We start from the raw sequence: 15,387 nt of genomic DNA, 5'->3' as shown, positions 1-15,387 counted from the left end.
GCATGAAAATGTATTTAGTTCGAAACGCTTTTTAGATACATTTTTTGTAACCATTCAGCGCTGAAATTCCATATAGGTAATATTGCGATCTCGATGCATCGACACATAATTTTAATTAAAACGTGGTATATAATGTTGTACTTTTTGTACCCAAGGAGATATCAATCAAAAATCAGTCAATGAATAAAATGGCTCTGCTTTTCGAAGTATTTGCTTCAATAAATGAGAGTGAAAGTCTTCTCTTTGTACGACTTAATACTTGGAAATTTAATATGGAAAATATCTACACACACATATACACACTATGAATATTGAATAAAAACAATGATAACTTCTAGAAGATTTATAATTTTATATAATCTATTTGTATTGAAATTCATTCACTTGTTGCTTCAAAAACTCTTTTTTCGTACTTAAATCGATAATTACATTTAAATTTCTTAAGTTGTGATAGTAAAGATTCTTCTAGTAATAAAGCGTTGATATTAAACCCTGGAAACAAATTGAAGAACGAGAAATTAGTATGTGAGAGGATGTAGAATGAAAATAAAAATAAGAAGCAAATTTAACGATTATGGTGCCGGAATAAGGAACGTAATTTTTGCAAGTGACATGATCGTGTTATGATTTTCTAACGATGTAGAAAAATAATGGATTAAAGTGAAAGAAAAAAATAGTGCAATTCTACATTATGTTGCATTAATTTATTTATTACAATCTTTTCATCATAAGCACCATTAACTACGCGACAGCAAGAAAATATTTATTTTCTTCCTAAATGCCCTATAGATCATTTTTCGGTTACATATCGATTTGTGTATATTACGGAGTACATCAATGGAATTAATATGATATAAATTCATTATATCTTTGAGTCTGATTGCGAGAACGCATTACGAGTCCATTATGCATCCGCAACGCGTCTGTATCGAATGAAGTGCGTTAAATATTCACTGCGAAGTTAATGGCAAAATTTAAATCGCCCGGAGCTTTTTGCAGAAGGAGCAAATGGGAAATAAAAGATACGCGAATTTCGCCCCGTGACAGCGTACGTCGGACGTAATGGCATAATTATTTTGCACGAAGCGTGGACGAAATTGTTCGCGAAAAATTTCACGAGGAGGCGCGACAAGCGATAAATTTCGTAACATGAAGGATCGCAACAATTTGTGCTGAGAGAATATCGTGTCGCGCAATTTTTAGTTGCCCGATAAAGCTGATCGCGTGATGATAAAGTCCAATACAATTATCAAATGAAATTATGCGATGTGACGAATTGGATTAATGACCGACAATTCATTTGAAAGATTTATAATTTGTGGAATATATTGGATATAATTTAATATTCGATATTGTAGGCAGAATCAATATAGCAAATTACGTTTATAAAAGAAAAAATCGATAACTATTTATGGAATACTCGTAATACCTCAATAAAACCAGAAGCTTTCGATATTGATTTAAAGTTGAAATTAATAGATATGACGCAAGCAGATTAGATTTAGTGAATTGTGACAAAACTAGGTTTATAATTGAGGAAATGATAAACGGACAAAAAACCGAACGAATTGTTTTTAAAATTTATCTATGCATGCGTATAACGTAAATTATAAATATTAATAATTAATTGCAATAATTTTGAAAAAAGATATTAATCAATGTCATACTATAACCCTGCAGAGACAGACACGGAAGGTATTTAAAAAATGACGTAAATTGTAAATTTCAGTATCGAATTAAAAAACGAAGACGGTATTGACGCAGTCTGCTATTCGCGTCTCGTTAAAATTCTAAGACCGGATCCTTGCGGATAATGTGGATCTGGATTCAGGGGGGGAAAGACAGAGAGGGAGAAACGCTCATCGTGATGTATCGCGAGACGCGATTCTGAAATCGCTCCATTCGTGAAGCCCCCATAGTCGGTGGCTAATCCACATTCCGTGGACGTTCAGCCGCCATCTCTCGATTTTTCGCCGGGCTGTGCGTCCCCCCGCTCGCTGCGACGCGACGGCGACGGTTTCATGACTCGTACTCGGGGATCTTAACTTGCCAAACTGGTCTCTCGCTCGATCCCGGGGCTTGATCCACGAACTCGACGCCGTTTCGAACGGCTCCCGCGGGACCGGGATCGTTTGCCACCTCATACGCGAACCGGGAGGAGACGCTCGTATTTACATACGAGGTCATCTTATCTGGCTAGCTGTCTCTATATTCTCGTTGCGCGAAACACGATCGTGACGATTGAACCATCCCTCGTGTTCCGATAACGACGACGATGTCCTCCGGAGAAGCGTTTACCTTGAAAGCTTCGTTAATTTATTCATATCACGTCTTGTTAATTTTCTGGTGTAGGTTTATTTATTTATTTTTCTTTTTAACGACCGTAAAATGTTCTTGTCTACTTTATTTTATAATACTTGTGTAAGTTAAAAATGATATTACATTTCATCACACAGCGTAAATAACATTTTATACGCGCGAAAATAGCTTTCCAGCACGAGAACGGAGATATAATTTACCATTAAGATTGTTTTACATGCACCGTCGTGACGCGCTTTTAAGTGATGAATATTTTTGTAACTGTGAGTAAAAGCACTCGAGAATTCACAATAAGAATTTCATAAAGAAGGGATCAAACGCGACATTGGTTCTAAGGGGTCATAAAGTTACCTTTCACAGTACAACACGTGTCTCGTGAATTAATAAGGATGTAACGTTACCGCTCGACTAGGCTAGCCTCACATCAAAGGTAAGCGTTCTCTTTGGGGGGTCCCCAAGTCGTTTCGATACTATGTTTAATTGCCACGATTATACCTTTGTCATTGAACCTAACACGAAGGTAATATATATACTAATTAATAGAAGGGAACTGAAGAATAGGAGAGAGAAGTACCACTCGCCCGCTTTTGATCTAATATCAATACGATGTGAATCATTGTGATTAAGAAAAAAATTTAACCGAAAGTTCTACTCGCATTTAATCGCTCTTTAAATCTCATATTAAATATCGAGGCTAGCTTGACTTCAAACGAGGCTTAAAATTGCAAGTTTGCTCGCAATTTAAGCGCGGAATGGCCGAGCGAAAATGTTTCAAAGCGCTAAGAATTATGCGCGAGCGAGCAAGTGGACAGAACTTTTTGAACTTTTGTATCGGGAAGTTTCTTGCCGTTCCTTTTTGTCCTTGCCTTTTTTCCCGCTCATCGCGTCATCCCGCTCGAGGACGTAACAATTTATATTCATGAGGATTATTTCTAAAAGGGACGGGCACGGATCTACCTTTCGCGATTTCTGCCTCCCTTTTATATGCTGATTTGATCGTGATTTGATCGCGGGTGGTTATGAAGCCTTAAGGAAAAAAGAAAAGAGTAGAATTTAATGGGGCGTCAACGGAGAATTCGGACGTCGTCGTTCTACATTTATGAAAAATTTTCCCAGCCTAGCTCATCAGCTTAATCCTTCTCCATTTTCCGACGAGATCTCTCGATTAATTTAAGGTTTCGAGTTTTAACGTTATTAAAAAACTCATTATTTTTTAAATTCTATTATTCTCGCTTAAATACCGTAATTTGTGGATGATATCTTGATTTATTGCAATCAAATATATTAGAAGATGAAAAAAACGAAAAAAATGTAATTAAAATTTTTTTATAATTTATTTTGTGGTAAATCTTATAGTAACGTGAAACGAAAGAGAAGCGGACATCCGCAACAAAAATAATTAAGTTTCAAGATCGTGTTTCTGCTTCTATCTTCGACGCCATTTTTATTTTTACTCTTCTTCGACGATCCAATTTTGTTTATCGACGACCGCGTCATTTATCGGGAATCTACGACGGAGGCAAATATGATTGTAGAAAACAAGAAAGTTATACGACGAAGCGAAGACTCGGGGAGGTCGAAGGTGCCGTAAATGGAAAAAAAAAACTGTAGGTAAGAAACTTCGTTATCGGGTGAATTCGATTCCGTAATAAATTGTTAACTTTTACAAAAAGTTTAAATGTTCTCGTGACCGAGTATATTACAAAATCGACTACAATCGATTAGTCTGTCGATAGATATCGGGGCAGCGATATTTAGAACCCTCTTAGAGCTTTCTTTTAAAGTTACATGACGTATCTCACATGTTCCTGAACATGATCTACTGACAAATTTCTCAATGAACACTATTAGTGACTATTACAAATTTACACGTTACATCGCGATGTAATATATTCTCCTTGTCCATGCCTCGTGTGTTCCACGGGGCACACATTTGTAACTTTATCGATAAAGATAATTTCGTTACGATATTTCGCGGGGAAAAAATGCACTAGAGGAATTTTCTCTTGGAGGAGAGAATATTTTACCAGCCATATTTCAGTACTCTTGCATGATTTTTATTGCCGTTTCCTCACTTCTCCTCCATGGCGTATTTATTACTTGACCCGAGTTGAAATTTATGGTATTTTTTGAAAATAAATGGGCGATGTAATTCGATTATTTCGAATACTCGGCATCGGCCGAGTGTTTATCGCCGCGACAATAATGCCCCCCTAGTATGATCGAAATCTTTTCAACGCGGATCACTAAGTGTGGAATTTGTGCTCGGATATTAACGTCATAGAGAAAATTCGTTTAATAGTGAAATACCGGAGGGAAGTAGTAAAAGCGCGCGTTTTACTTCGAAGACATAATCCCCGTAAAAGGCCGGAAATTAGGAAGGAAATGAGGTGGAGCTAGTAAAACTAAGGCCATTTGAAGTCTTCCATTTTTTTTCCATCTTATCTCCGCGAAGAGTGCTTATATCTGCATGAACGCATACTTCGTAATGCATTAAAAAGTTATTTCAATTTTACATTTGCTCATCTGATGACGTAGTTAGCATGCTATTTTCGTTCATCATTCTATTTTTTAAAATTTTTGTATAAAAGAAAAACAATTTAACATGTTGTATAATATAATTCAAACACTATTTCCAGTTTTTTTTAGGTCTTTTTAATCTTTTAATACTAATTTAATGTTGTATCACATTATTAGCATTTTGATTACTTCCATGACCAATAACGATTCGATACCAACTAGAACGTAATTACAAAGCGTGACATGCAAATCAATATTTCAGAAAATCTCGTTAATGGACTTAATTCTTTTGAAAGCTCAGCGCAATTTGAGGTAAATCTGTTTCCAATATTTTTGGATGTACTACTTTGTTTCTTCATATCCCTGACGTGACGTGGATTAAAATAAAAATTGGAAATCGTGACGTAGGACGCGGCCGCGTAGAAAATAGGAGTGATATGGCCGTACGTGAAGTGAATAATGCCGGATTGAAAATTCGATTGTTTCGCAATTAATATGTGCATGAAGTTTTCGCGGCGTACTGCGCCGTGCTGCGTGTTCAGGTGAAAAATCTCTCAAGAATGCTGGGCAATTTTTTAGCTTTCCAATGTCGAGCCGCCTAATGTGAATTTATGGAATTACTCGGAATTATTTTATAAGAGAGAAAGAGAGGCAGAGAAGGAACTGCATCATCAAGCGATATGTTATGTCTATAAGTGCGTCTATGTTAGCGATGTATACATCGAGTGTATGCATCGTCGCTTCGAAATTGTCCGATATTACGAAATTCTATAACTCGATTATCGGATACAACATTGTCAATATCGAAACACGTTAATAAAGATTTAAATTGCGTAGTGCCTCTAATTTTTTTCATTGCTAAACAATTCAACTTTCTGGCATTATTACGTTCGTAGGGAAAGTAAATTTAAATAAACCATAAAACATAAAAATAATAAATCGAATTTTAACATTGTTTTTATTGATTTTTTGCTTTAATGTTCCTCGATATATTCTCGTACAGGATCTATGCATGCAAATATGCAGCTCTTTCAGATTGTTCGATATTACGAAATTTTATGACTCGATTCGTTACATTATTGACATCGCCGATACATAGGATGATTTGAGTTACAACGATGCTTTTATCGCGCATTGCTAAATTGCCGGGAAGCAGAAGCGTCGTCGCTCAGAGCGAAAGCACAGCCTTGTGTGAATACTGTAGACCGTATTCATGTCAGTTAAATGTAATAATCTCAGATACTATTAGCGCATAATGCTATCCTCATATTATACAAATGAACCTTGGATGATGGTATTTATAGCATTGAATATAGAATAATCAATGAAATGTCCATGTAGGCAAACAATTTGATTAGTTAATTATATTCCTGCATAATAAACTTTTGAAATTGACATATGAAATGTATTGACAACGTTGTATTATGTATGCATATATTGTATATGTCGAGGTACATATGTACATGCATATTATATTCTGTTCTTGTATATGTATCTTTATACTGCTTCTTTTTTTTACCGTCAATTAGATTATCAATTTTATCTTCAAGTTAATTCATTTCTTGTCTCTTTAATGGATGAAATGCTGGATAATTAATATTCATTATGTTAAATCGATTCTAATCTCCAATTAATTCTGTATATTTTCTTTCGAAAATCGACTATTCAGAATATCGTTAGATACAATTTGTCGAGTGTCATGATTATTATTTGCCGAGTGTAAATTAGACGGGACACTGGATTTCCGCGCTTGCTAATGTAAGCTGTCGTAATTCGTGAGTTAGAGCAAACTCCAATGTAGGAGCGATTCTCGCTTTCGCCAGCCGCTATATCGATCACCAACCCCGGACTGCGGATTATCCATCCCAAGCATGCTTCGTGGGGATGAAAAGGAAGGATACGGGGGGTGAAAGCACGCAAATAACACAACTTGGCAGAATAATAAATGAGGTACGGAAGAAAGCGGAAAATGCTCGAAGATCCGTCCAGACAACGGAGACGAGTGAAAGACACGCGGGAGAAATAAAAGCAACCAAGGTAGAATGTTAGGGAATGTATGAAAGAATGGAGAGCGGTAGGAAAACTGTATAGAAAGTCGCGCAATAATGATATGTGAGATATGTTTTAATATGTCGTAATTAGTTTGTGTCAAATGAACTTCAAGACTTTAACGATAAAACATCAGAAACGAGAGTAGCAAGAATTTTTCTCATTATATTTTTCATTCGCCAAGAAACGTGATTTCCAAATATTTCATGATTGGTGATATCTTTTATTTATGATGTTATGTATGATTAACTTTTATTTACGTTGCTAAATTGACTAAGTTAATAATGTGGGTCAATTTAGCGCAAAATAGCTTCAGCGATGATATTTCGTGATTTATGGCATCTAACTAATAAATTGTTTCTTTTTTGTTTCAGGTGAGATTTTATTTCGCAGATCGCTTTTGCCAGATACGTGGATGAATATTTCATTTTATTCAATCTTCGGTGAGATAATAAAATACTGTCAAGATTTTTCTATCGAATTTCGGATAGCTTTATACTATATAAAGCCCACTTTATTAATCTTATACATTTTTAATCCTGAAGAGCATATTCCACTTTAATCTCTCTCTCTCACACTCTCTCTCTCTCTCTCTCTCTCACTCTCTCTCTCTCACACACACACACACTCTCTCTCTCTCTCTCTCTCTGTATATAATTAGTCTCCTCTATTTCTATAATTGCTATGAATATATATTGTCTTGATATTTGATACGTTTCTTAAGATATATATAAGATTTTCCTAATTATAATTACTAAAATTCTTTTTATCTTCTCTTTTTTACATAACAATTTTTGAAACAACTCGGACATAAACTTGAAATATGTCATGTCAGCAATAATGATCTAGAGATTACGATTAATATTTATAAAGTTGTTACTTCTTCATTGCGCATAATAATGCTAACGACATCAGAAGATTGTGATAAATTTTTAAGTAATTTTTATATTTCTCTGGTTATTTACATTTTTCATATGAAAGAATGACATTCTCAGTAGTCGCCTACGAAACATGAAGTATTTATAGGTCATATCCGATTGAATCATCCGATAAGTATTCCCCTCGCGAGCATTTCTTTCGTCCAGTTAGCAGCCCGTAAAGCTCACATCGTTCTATCGACAGAGCGGAATCGTGAAACTGGAAAAACGGGGCTGCTCATCGTCGTAAAAGTCCACTTCGCGGCCGTGCATGGATTTTACAACCCGGCATAATTGGCTGTAACCGCAGCTATTAAGGATGCTTGATGAGAGATCGTTAATTCCACAGCTATTTGCAGCCATTTCTCACCGTCTACTTAATACTTGCTTAAAGCCTTTACGAGTATTGCCGAATATCGATGTGTCTCTAACGCAGCGCGCGATGACGTTCACGTCGATCGTAAAGCTCGCTCGAAGGATCACGAAAACGCTTTCGTTCTTCCACAGATGTGCTGCCGACGAGCGTGTTTTACATTTTACTGCAATGTTCCGAACGAGTTACGGCACGATCCGATTTGTACTTTATTGCGGTACCCTCAATTGATTAGCGTGCATGCTATTTAGTTTCAACCGCACTTCAGCGAAATGAAAATCGGATCAAAACCGCCGATGCGTGTTAATGATTTTGCGTGTAAGTGAAAATTTAGCTGTTTGAATATACGTAATAATTTATACATTTATTTTTAAGTTTAATGAAATATATTTCGACAAATAACAGTATAAAGCGAATTATCGAAAAACTTTAAAAATCGAGATTTTCTGTTTAAAAACAATCACAATTACTCACAAATAATCGTAGAAAGTTAGTTAAATTTTTAGATCCGCATATGATTCGCATCAGTAATTTCAGCTGCAGGCTTATTCTTAAATAAAAACGCGTAGTTTATCTGACAATAAGCTAGTCGCAAAATATAGTGTAAACATAAAAAAGATGCGCAGCTTCGAGCTTTCGTGCTTTTAACAGACAACTACGTGCGACTTGAGTCCTGCACGTCATACGCCGAAGTTTCGAGCTCTGACTTCTGCGCGTTGCCGCGTTGCTCCGCTTATTTAGCTAACTCTCGCCCGAGATCTGCTTGCAGATTTAATTTAATCCGGTGACTATATCAGCGTGCACGTCTAAGAGGAGAATAGGATGGGTCGTCAGGAATCTCGTAATTACATTGTTTAATGACAGAACTATGTTCATATCAATTCGATTGACTATCGATGCATCAATTGAAGTTTCATCGTGCTTTCGCGTGTAGCCGAAATAGATTTCCGATTTGCATACAATATGGGATCTATTGAAATTCACAAGTTCCTTGATTGGATAATAATGCAATGGGATTGAAATGAACGAATGTAGATTGCAATTCCGTATTTCATAAATTAGAAAACTATTCTAATTTTATTATATTATAAAAATTATATTAAAATATATAAAACTATTCTATTTTATTATATTATTAAAATTATATTATATTCTTTCATTTCACATTTATAGATATTTTATTAACTTAAAATCTCTGAATAGAAATGTTCAAATATGAATAACTTTTCAGCTATAAAAATACGAAAAAGATAAAGTACTTTTCGCGAAATAAAATGTAATTAAACAACAAAATAAGGTTTAAGAAAGAGAAAGAGAGAGAGAGAGTTTTACTTTATACAGTCATAATTTGAAAAGGGGGTTTAAAAATATATTTATAATACAAAAAATTAGAAAGCTTTGATACACGTCCTGCCACTTTGAAAAGTTAATTTCGAGATCGTTAAAAACTCTTTAGCTGAAGCTTTAGTCTGTAGGAAGTGAACTATGTGTATTGTTGGAAATATTTCTCCGGCGCAATGCATACCAAGTAACATATTTTCGTGTAAGCTTAAAACGTAACGATCCAAGCGACGCGGCGAAAAACGACAATTTCGTAACGCGCGTCAGAAAATATCCGTGCGCTGTGAAAACGTTGCTCCGCGAAACCTTCTGCCAGCTCTGATATCCATGCAGGCAAGAAATATACGCCGCGCAATTTAAATCACAACGATGCACGAGGGAAAACTTTCAGCCGCCAAAACAACCTAGGACGGTGGCTAGGCAGGGAAACACTACGCGAAACACAACCGGTTGCATGCATTAGCATTGTCAGAACAAGCTGCCACTTCGGTGGCGAAAGGGTTCGCTTCGCATTTGCATGAATAAGCAACGTCCGCGAAGCTGTTTGTTCAACCCTAGCGAATGTAAAATTTCAGCGCTAACTCACGTTAGCACGGGAGGTCGATTAATTAAGCTAAGATTGATATTAGTAATTAAGAAAGCTGGTCGCGAAGTCTTTTCCGATGTATGAGGAAATTATAGTAAAATATTTGGTAATCGGTTGAACGGACTGATATTAATTTTGAGGGGAAATTGAGAGTTAATATTTACCCTTCCGCTAGAACACGTTCGAATCAGAAGTTTACTAATTAGCAAAGATCAATAGTGATAATAGAAGCCGCCGAATGTTAAACCGCCGAATATTTTTCGGTATTAAGGAAGTAGAGAGAGAGAGAGAGAGAGAGAGAGAGAGAGAGAGAGAGAGAGAGAGAGAGAGAGAGAGAGATTTCTCTTGCAGTATCTTGCAGAGACTTCTCTTGCTAACTATACGCGGAACAAACGACATTAATTCGTAGGGGAAAATTGAGTTAATATTTACCGTGCTATTTCACTAGCGGAAGACGCAAATGTGTCCTTAATATGATTAAACGGCACTGAAATGCACATCTCGCAGCAAGGGAGTATAAATTAGCGTTTTGTGGCCAAGGGGAATCACTTATTCATTCGACAAAATATTTAGCCCGTAGAACTGGGGCGTAACAGAGACGCATTCTCGGAGAGATACATTTAATTGCGAAGACACATTATGCATGCGATTGCACGTCGCGCGCGCAATTGTGGGACGTACACGGTACGTTCATGAATATAATCGGGGAATTCGGTAAAAGTTACAGTGTTATTATTCTCTTCTGAGAATGGTGGAACCATTCTCATTTTTAGTTGCAATATTTTGTACCGCGTTTTTGATGGCGGAACAACAGCTATTCAGCGTGTTATTTAGACTGGAGTGGGAAGCAACCCATCCTTCGTCTACGTAGCCCTTTCAAACATATCCCTCTTTTCAAAAATGCGCCGCAAATGCTGCATTCCCGCCGTAATTTCGTTTCCACCGACGTTCGTAGAAAGCTTCCTCGCATAAACCAAAACTGGTTTTAAGCATCTTTCGAGAGGCATCCACTATCCATTCAAAGTAACGTCACAATTTTCTGCATTTTTTACGCGTGAATGCACATCACCTCATTAAATTTTAACGAGAACGAATTTTACGATACAAAAATATTCTTCCATTAAAGTGATATTTGCATCGCTTATTTAATCTTTTTTTCGTGGTGCATAACGAAGATTTACATCTGTAAATTCAAGCCTGTTAATATGTCAAATCGAAAAATATGTGCACGGAAAAATATGTCTTTTATATATATAAATTAGGTATAAAAATAATGTTTCAAATATCTTGCGATTTTATTGCATTGAAAATTATAAAATTTTTTATGTGACGTGCATATATATTTTCAGTCATGTTATTTTGATAGTAATGGAGTTTTTTAAATATTTTAAAGAGAACATTCTTTTATCATGAGTATTCCTAGAATTTATCTTTTTTTTTAGATTTCTTTAAGTCTTGTTATTAATGGTAACATTTATATTAAGATGGTAAGGATATATAAAGCTTAGCGATTAAATTGCCTCACGTTATCCTGAAGGTTAATCGTCGGCTCACTATAGAGATACGTCGAGTACAAAAGGGCTAAAGGTTGCCAAGCTATCGCCACGGGAGAATCGATTGAGGCGGTCACTTAGCGCGCATGTTTCATGAAACGAAGCCGTAAAGCCATTTGCATGTGACTTTAAATTTCGCGATACTTGTGATCACGACAATGGAACACTATTAGTTTTTGATGTCACGATAGCACGCCGTTCAATTTATATGATGACTTGCGGAACCACTTTATCCGTTATGGATTGAGTTAAGTAAGTGTGCATAAACTGTAAAATTGCGTCCTAGTTGAAAAAAACACATATCTCAATTCTTGTACAAATATTCAAAAACGGCATCTCTTCTAGTTTATTAACATCTTTTTCTTTTCGAATTTAAAAACTTTCTATTAAATTTTTTTATAGATAAAGGTCAATATAAATCATAATGGAATACATAAATGTGTCGACACATATAAAGCGATATATAGAAAAAGTAACAATATAACAACAACCGGTAAAAATATTAATATTATTAGCATTTAATTACACGTTCAATTATCTTAAACATATCTCAATTAGAATTAGGTTTTTATAATTACTAATGCAATTTATTACTGATGAATTATATTATCTCAGCATCACTTTCATGATTAGTCTATTGAGCTACATATGCTACACAAGTACACACACACACTGCCAATTTCCTATTAGAAACACGAGTACGATAGACCCTTAATCCATTTGATGTAAGCTATCGCAGCAGCATATTCTATTATACTCGGATATTCTATACATTTGATTCCTATTCATCGAAATATCAAATTTATGTAAAGGATAAGTCCATGTATATTTTATCGAATGCAATTACATAAAATGAAAAATAAGCGGAATCAGGTTCACTCAAAAGTTTACGATCTTATCAAATACAGCAAACGATATTTGGAGTAATAATTGAAGCGTTGCTGATAAATGTGACTAATGTATTAAAGTTTAAACAAACGAAGAGAGACTGAGCGCGTTGCACAGCGCATAATGGCGCGTCCGCCGATCAGAAATCATTCGACGATGACAGCGAGCCCCGTCGCTCTCTTTCCTCGGTATTATTCTCCCACGATTCACGGCCGACACCGTCACCGTCGTATCCCATCGTCGTCGTTGGCATTCGACGGAGCGCGTCGGGTAATAATGATCGTGCCGCTCCTTATTCCGCGCGTTCGTTGCGCGTTTGGCACCAGCGCGAGCGACACGCTACACGGAGGCTCTCGTATAATGGATGTTTACGCACGACGTCACGCATGATCCTTGCTCCCTTCTCGACCGTTTCTACATGTATGTGAGAACCTGTCGTGAGAGTGGTTTGCGCGCGCGCTCGCGTCAGAGCGGATTCGCGAGTCCGACGAGAGGACCTTTACTTCGCTCGTTGCGGTAACACGCGCGCCGTTGACGTAACTCGGCTTCGCGTCTCGCTTAGTAATTATACTGGCTCAATAACCACCATTGTGCTACGTTGCGGCGAACATTTTGACGTATGTCCGGCGTTGATTACCTGCTTACAACCCGCGATGAAACTTCGGGAATCACGTTTCATATAGAAATATACACCCTCCTTTGTTCTGTATCGAACGGAGAATTCTCTTTCTTCGGAAATGCGCTTTTTTATTTTTTCAATACATGTTTACAATGAAGTCGGTTAAAAAGGGAGAGCGTGTATGATTTGAATCGAACATGAAAAGTAATCTTTTGCCGCGGTGCAGGAAGGAACGAACTGAACGGAAAGAATTAAATTAGTTTTTCAGCTACGATATTTTCTCTGATAGCAAATGATTCAACTGTAAATACGATACAGGATCAAAATGTTCAAAAATAATAGTCGATTTCTTCAATTGGATAATTATATCCGATGATTTTGCGCTTTTTCTGAATAGATATTACGGAACAATATTGCAAAAATCGTCCGCGTGTCTGTACGCGACAACTCGTTCGACGCGGCGACGCATCGGAAAATAACTGATACAACGGGATACCTGCGCGAGCGGCCGCGTAACAGTATTGCAACCTATCGGGTGCTGCTTTGTAGATCGAGTCGTTAGAATGCAGGACGAGCCGACTTCTAAATGTTCTCTTTGTTCCGAACGAATTAGATTTATCGACGAAACACCTGCGGACTGCGTGAGCCCGGGCTGCATAGTGCAACAAATGCGCTACTACTTTCCGCGAGCGGTGCCGGCAACACGTAGGCAGCCCGTGAGCTGTTTGTTTCCTCTTTTACAATATTACAGAAGCGTACAGTAGCTTGCGTAAGGTCTCGGAGGAATTGTCTATTCGACACAACGAACCGGGGGAAAGTAGGATCTTATTGGAGTGAAATTTTCGTGGAAAATTTATTGGCGCGTTAAGCAGAGCGTTTTAACGAATTAGCTGGAAATGTCGTTAATCCTTTCGGCGAACAGGAAAATAGAGTGGGCGTATCTATTAACAATTCAAACATATAGAAGAAATATTTTTCAAGCGTTCTCCCTGATCGAATGTGTATTGCTGTCGTTTAAGTAATCTTGAAATCTTGATTTTCAAATCTGACAGCAGACATTACATTACAATGTCGCTGCAAAGCAGCATTAAAATCAAAGTTGCAGTGTTAAAAAATATAACGTGTCGCAGAAATTACGTCGATAACAGAGCGAACTTTCTCATAAAGAAATCACGAAGTTCACAGTTCTGTGTGCTTGGTAATGATGCCATTGCCAGCTCCTTAAGCGTTTAAACGCTTTGATGTCAGTACCATTCTGCACTTAAAGCGTTAAAAGTATGCCTTTTATAACTACTTAAATGCAAATGAAAAGAGCTTTCTTCTTTGTCACGCTTTTTTATGTATTCACATTTTTTCTATTTTGCTCGCAGAAGCGTTTTTATTTTTTAATTCTACGGGGATGTAAAGTTTAAAACGTTCTATATTCGTACTTGCTTTTAATTTTATTTGTGGAACGATTATATTTGATTATTATTGATTATAAATGCGATGTTATGGAATTTTCGAGGTTTTATATAGAACGATTCTTCGTTTCTCTGCGACGAAAAGAAATGAATATGGAAACCGGATGCGACCCCGTTGATGTTTTTGAAACAAACGTTCGGCGCGCCAATGGCGCTCCTCGCCTGGGGCCTCTTTAGGCATGCATGGAAAACCGAAAATATCCAAACTGTCGGCGCGCAACCTTATTTGAGATGTCTTGCCCGCGCCATTTCATTACCGCACTCGAACCCGGCAGTCGTGTAATATGAATATGCAATTTTATGACCACTCCGGGGAAACTCACGTACGTACACGGGCGAGTTATGCGTTTCGTCCCCGGAGAACCTCTCCGGGGTTATTCGGCAGGAAAGTTACGAACGTATACGGAGACGCGGGTGGCGAGAGCGCAAAGTACGCCGGTATGTCTGTATGTCGTGTACACACTGTGCAAGCCAGTTCCATACGACCGCGCGTGGAAAATTTCGAAATTCCTTTCTCGGAGAGTGGTAGCGCGAGCCGTTCGTTCGTTCATTCGCTTTTGCCTTGCCGTTGAATACGAACTCGAGACGTACGTCAATTCTGAAAGTAGCAAACATCCGAGTTCAGATATCCTGAGGGGGTTGCAGCGACCCCGCGCGCGCGCGCGCGCGCGCGAATCCGGTATTCGCGGCAAATTATCCGCGAAATTCCCGCTCGTTTGGTCCATTTGGGTGGTAAAATCTCCCTTGAATCTCTCTTGA

General features: G+C 37.4%; 1 protein-coding gene and 1 long non-coding RNA gene across 7 annotated transcripts in view; both read left to right on the top strand.

Moving 5' to 3' along the window:
* The window catches only part of LOC112462250 (fasciclin-3), a 300,674-nt gene that overhangs the window by 165,923 nt on the left and 119,364 nt on the right, over positions 1 to 15,387 (top strand). The window lies entirely within an intron of this gene.
* LOC112462251 overlaps positions 1 to 15,387 on the top strand; it is a 129,040-nt gene that overhangs the window by 41,707 nt on the left and 71,946 nt on the right. For both annotated transcript variants that reach the window (XR_003041644.1, XR_003041645.1), the window contains exon 2: positions 7,263 to 7,331. This is a non-coding gene — a long non-coding RNA (uncharacterized LOC112462251). The remainder of the gene's footprint in view (positions 1 to 7,262; positions 7,332 to 15,387) is intronic.

Source organism: Temnothorax curvispinosus, unplaced genomic scaffold (assembly GCF_003070985.1).
Source record: "Temnothorax curvispinosus isolate PA1 unplaced genomic scaffold, ASM307098v1 QBEX01012135.1, whole genome shotgun sequence".
NCBI classification, from domain to species: domain Eukaryota; kingdom Metazoa; phylum Arthropoda; class Insecta; order Hymenoptera; family Formicidae; genus Temnothorax; species Temnothorax curvispinosus.
The sequence above is the reverse complement of the archived record's forward strand: the minus strand, read 5'-3'. Positions and strand labels throughout refer to the sequence as shown.